This window comes from Engraulis encrasicolus, chromosome 8 (assembly GCF_034702125.1).
Source record: "Engraulis encrasicolus isolate BLACKSEA-1 chromosome 8, IST_EnEncr_1.0, whole genome shotgun sequence".
Taxonomy (NCBI): Eukaryota; Metazoa; Chordata; class Actinopteri; order Clupeiformes; family Engraulidae; genus Engraulis; species Engraulis encrasicolus.
In genome coordinates, this window is record NC_085864.1 from 55,557,401 (window position 1) to 55,562,400 (window position 5,000).

Genomic DNA, 5,000 nt, shown 5'->3' on the forward strand with positions numbered 1-5,000 from the left:
TGTGTGTGTGTGTGTGTGTGTGTGTGTGTGTGTGTGTGTGTGTGTGTGTGTGTGTGTGTGTGTGCGTGCGTGTGCGTGTGTTTGTTTGTGTACATGCCTTTATCTGCCTGTCTTCACATCAAAGGCTTCACCCAGACATGAACCTGACCAGAGCGTGTGTGTGTGTGTGTGTGTGTGTGTGTGTGTGTGTGTGTGTGTGTGTGTGTGTGTGTGTGTGTGTGTGTGTGTGTGTGTGTGTGTGTGTGTGTGTGTGTGTGTGTGTGTGTGTGTCTGACCTGTGCTGTGCATGTGTCTTCGTGTCTACACAGAACTCATCCCCTCTACACACACACACACACACACACACACACACACACACACACACACACACACACACACACACACACACACACACACACACACACACACACACACACACACACACACACACACACACACACACACACACACACACACCACGCACACACACACACACACACACACACACCTTGGCCATCTCATAGAACAGTTCCTGCCATACTGTATGGAATGCCCCACACTGTAAAAAATTTGAAGAGGGTTTACTCAATAATATTGTGGCAAGAAAGTGACACGTGATATAATTGATTATATTTTATGACTACAATATTGATTAAAATTAATTGAAAAAAATCACTTAAATTTACGTGATAATAATATATACCGGCTAATAGAAGACACTATAGATGTGTGTTTTATTTACTCTATAAATGACAGCTTATACTGCTTAAAACTAATGAGTAAATTTTAAAAATATATATTTATTATGAAAAACTCAATTTAAATGTGCAACTTACCAAAGTTAATTTAAATAATATTTACTTTCTCCTCATATTATTTACATTATATTTGCTAGTTTTATTTGCTTAAGGAGACTACCATGCACAAAAGTAGTAGGAAATTAGATAAAATTTATTTGTCTATCCCCCTTCAGTTTAGCAACACTAAAATGGGTTGCTCAACAGAAAAAAAGCATATTCATTTGTGCACACAAGTGTCCATTGCACTGTCTCAGCTCAAGTGTCCATTGCACTGTCTCAGCTCAAGTGTCCATCGCACTGTCTCAGCTCAAGTGTCCATTGCACTGTCTCAGCTCAAGTGTCCATTGCACTGTCCATTGCACTGCCTCAGCTCAAGTGTCCATTGCACTGTCCATTGCACTGCCTCAGCTCAAGTGTCCATTGCACTGTCTCAGCTCAAGTGTCCATCGCACGGTCTTAGCAGAAGTTTGCTAACGGCACAGTAGTTATAACTTAATGCTTCGTTCACAGCTTCAAACACATCTACAGACACGTCAGATAATTTTGATACATAACAGGGATTTTCTAACATGTGCATGACAGTGATGAGCCTTGCTAAATCAAATCAACCAATGATGGCATAACACTTTTTTTGTGTGTGTGTCAAACAACCTTGAAAAAGCAGTGTTTGGCCAAAAAATAAAAGGTAAATCTTTAAGTTCAGAAACACTGGAGTACTTATTCTTTGTAAATATCTGGGGGGGGGGAAATTAAGAATTCCCTTGGAATTATGTCTTCAAAAAGGTCATGCAGTACATCTGAACATCCAGTGACAAAGTGGAAATGATTCAGTTTCTCAATCAATGGACATATGCATTTAACACCAAAACAATGCACTAAGTTTGGTAAGAAAGTTAACAGTGAGCACATGTAAACTATGCTATTTTATTTGAAGTGGGAACACACCAGTCTGCACATTCTGTATTCGTCATTCTTCAGAACATCAGACACATGAAGTGCAGTGCAGTGGACCAACAATGAGAACAACCTTATTAAGGCCCAATTTTCATGGGCATTTCCACCTGTAGTTTTGCGGTGAATGTAGCTTTTAAGAACTGCTTGAGGGCAGTTGGCTTTATCTGATCCCTTAAAAGGAAAATGTCCAATTAAGTCATTAAGTTCAGACAAACTGAAGTACTTTTTCTTTGTAAATATCTGAAAACACAATGCTAATTCCTTTGGAATTATACCTTCATGTGTCTGATATTGTGAAGAATGCCCAAGACAAAATCTACAAATGGACGGCCCTATTAAACTCTCACCTAGTCCATGTGGCATAAGGTTGTTGGCCACTACACAATGTACACATCGCAATGCCTCAGCTCAAGTGTCCATCGCACGGTCTTAGCATAAGTTTGCTAAACGGCACAGTAGATATAACTGTTATGTTTCGTTCACAGCTTCAAACACATCTACAGACACATCAGATATCAACAAATCAACCGATGATGGCATAACACATTTTGACTTTTTTGTGCGTGTGTCAACCTGCTTGAAAAAGTAGTGTTTGGAGAAATTAAAAGGTAAATCTTTAAGTCATTAAGTTTTGAAAAACTGAAGTCAAGTGTCCATTGCACCGCCTCAGCTCAAGTGTCCAGTTCGGCATTTCCTTAGTCCAACAACTTACTCTTCAAAGTGTGCAGCTTTGGGGACTGCTTCGAACAGTCCAGCTCCAGAAGGAGCTTCTGGAAGATTTCAAATGTATATCTGAGCTCCTTAGGGTAGGCCAGATTTAGTGCATAAGTCAGCCCAAGGAGCATGCAGCAAGCCCTGGCAAAGGTACCCAGAGTGGTGAGAACTTTCACTCCCTCAATGACGACACCAACATCGCTCGGCCCCTCTGCTGAGCTGGACATGATGCTGTAGATCTTCATTTTTTGAGCAGCAAGGTCCTCGGACATCCGTTCTTCATCAGCGTCCTGAAATAACAAGAACATTAAATATTAATGCAAAGTCTTATTTATCATCTGATCAGTCAAAGCAAAAGGCCATGCAAAAGATATGAGACTTTAACATTGCATTTTTAAGCACATGTAGAAAACAAATGAACATTTCAACCTTCATTTTTACATTTGCCCATTCAATTCAACTGCACCATGGTCCTTCAATGCCCTTACTTTGTATCACCTTAATCTCTACATTGACACTTTGAATGCACAACTTACTGTTCTCTGTGCCGCTGAACTGTTTGTCTCTTGGTGCTGTTAAAATCATCTGCTTTGGATCGCACTTTCACTGCTCAAACAACTAGAGAAAGAAGAAAACACAAGAGAGACCCACACATCAGATATTAGGTTCACACCTTGTGTTATCTAGACATATGAGGGCAGTAAGTGAACATCATTAAAACATGAAACACATAAACAGTTCAAAACCATAGCTTTGCATTAAGCCATTTCAAAAGGCACCAGAATATCCTATAATAAATTGTGCATGGGTTAGAAAGAGACAAGCTCTATAACATACCATCACAGACATATCAAAACATGAAACTACTGTTTTAAGCAATGCCTCAAAATAAGTCATTTTGCCCTTTAAGTCAGCCTTTAATGTGTTAATATCTCCAAAAAAATGTTGTCTTGGGCTTCCATCACGCTAAGCTAATGCCAAGCTAATGCCCAGCCCGTATGCAGATAGGTGAAGCCTTTTTTTAAACATGGGGCCTTCACACCTTTACTCTGCACACCATTTTGAACTTTACATTTTGTATTCAAAACTCACTGTTTTCTGTGCTGTTCAACCACTTGGGTCCCTGTGATGCTCTTAAACTTTGCTGTCTTGAATGCCACGTGCACCAAGTTCACTTAAAAATGATCTTGCACGAACAGCTAGAAAAAGAAGGGGGAAGGGGGAGGGGACAAGATAAGGACATGCATCAGATGATTAAATTATTCTGTACTAGTGTACTAAGTGCATGAGGACAATCTGAACAATATTTCAACACAAATTCAACCTTCAAAAACCTTTTTTTTCTATTTATTCCATTTTAGCCATTAGCCTGTTCAATTAATTTGGCAAAATGGATCTTTAATGCCCTTAACCTGTACCATTTTACTCTACACATTAACATTTTGTATGCACAGTTCAATGGGTTCATGCCTATGCGGTTTGGAATTTTGCATTTAATGTTTTCCTTTGATGCACAACCACACAAGCAATGTTCTTGTTTGGGCTACAGTGATAGCTGCTGCTACTCCATCTGACTGTTCGCTGACAAAACAAAGCATGTCCGCACTTCACGCGGTGGCGATCCAGCTAGGCACGAGCTATTACAATGGGTGTAGCTCAGGAACTAATTGGGTGGACTGTATTAGGAAAATTGGAAAATACGTGCGTGTTTTCTTGGTGTGTCGATCAGAACACAGGACATCAATGTGGAATAAAAGGAATTTACTGGCTTCAATATAAGGTAATACAATGAATGCAGCACAGCAAAGCACCAGGGTACAATTGAATGCAATTCCAAAAAAAAATAGTCTTCAGTAGGTTTCCAATTATTTACATTATGAATGTAACAAAGGCATGCGAGTGTGTGTGTGGTCTACAAGGGAAAAAGGGGACAGGAAAATATCTTCCAGTTAAAACTATACTGGTGCACTAACACAGAGATACAGGACACATGACAAAAATGGAGGAAGATCGCCCTCTATAGGCAACTAGCGGTAAAACAGGTTGCCAACAGCTATGGAAAGTTCCAGCATCTTCACTTTAAATAAATACAAAATACAATACAAAAATACAAAATACAAAAATTTGCATCACGATTATAAGCCTACAGTGTCTAATAAAGGGCAGATTTATGACACACTGCACTCGAAATGACTCTACACATACATAGGAAGCAAATAGCACCGTAAATCTGCAGTAAAGTCAAGCTAAACTCAAGGTAACTTAGCTGGAAATGAGTAGACAAAAAACGATCTCTAAAACTTCTATCTATCATCTCACACATCACATACACAGGGGGAAAAAGACTAGATATTTCACATTTCGTCAGGATTACTTACATTTTGGTCATTTACGCACATAGGATAAAGGAAACTTCAGCAGGACTTCAACAGCAAGCGGCATCTACTCAACTAAAGGACTTACCAACTCGTGCCCAGGAACATGAATAATCTACCTGCCACTCACTGTGCACGTGAATCATGAATATTAATGAGAATCACGGCAGGGGCACAT

At 39.6% G+C, this 5,000-nt stretch overlaps 1 long non-coding RNA gene across 1 annotated transcript; it reads right to left on the bottom strand.

Moving 5' to 3' along the window:
* Window positions 1–1,892: 1,892 nt before the first annotated feature.
* Window positions 1,893–3,628, bottom strand: LOC134453795 (uncharacterized). The gene is made up of 3 exons (XR_010035762.1): window positions 3,540–3,628; window positions 2,984–3,065; window positions 1,893–2,737 (listed from the first exon to the last, which is right to left on the bottom strand). It is a non-coding gene; the product is annotated as an uncharacterized LOC134453795 (long non-coding RNA).
* Between the last annotated feature and the right edge of the window lie 1,372 nt (window positions 3,629–5,000).